Below are 533 nucleotides of genomic sequence, written 5' to 3' on the forward strand. Positions count from 1 at the left end.
GGTGACTTCTGAATGTCAGGGTGGCTACTCAAACTGTTCATTGCAGTCTCAGGGTAATCATGAAAGGTGGCTGGCAGACCAACTCAAAACAGACAAGTAGCAGGCTAACCAGCTCAGGACAGGAAGGCTGCAGGCTCACTAATCCAAACATAATCGAATGGTGTATCGGCTGGTTGCTAGCAGACTGGAAGCAAGCTGACTTGAACCTCAGAGGCTGGGGTGATGGCTGGAGGCTAGCATGGTGGAAGCTAGCAGGCCAAGGTGGAGACTGGAGGTTAGTTGGCTGGATACAAGCAGGCTTGGAATCAGACTGAGAGTCAGCGGTTTTAAGAAGGTCCTTAGCCCACCCGGGAAGCAAACTCCTCAGCCAAGGCTTAGAGGATACTTCCTTCCGTGCCATATTAAGAGCTGCCTGTTTGACCTCATTACTAGGAGCCGTCCTCCAACAACGTTGTATACATACGAGGGTGTAGGACAAATCATAATATTCTTGCTCAAAACTGTCCGCTGGGTCCATGACTGGCCAGTTCATA

The 533-nt window shown here is 50.3% G+C and overlaps 1 pseudogene; it reads right to left on the minus strand.

Annotated features, from left to right (window-relative positions):
* LOC118338408 overlaps positions 1–533 on the minus strand; it is an 11,860-nt pseudogene that overhangs the window by 3,478 nt on the left and 7,849 nt on the right.

This window comes from Morone saxatilis, unplaced genomic scaffold (assembly GCF_004916995.1).
Source record: "Morone saxatilis isolate NCDOM2014 unplaced genomic scaffold, NCSU_SB_2.0 Contig4, whole genome shotgun sequence".
NCBI lineage: Eukaryota > Metazoa > Chordata > Actinopteri > Moronidae > Morone > Morone saxatilis.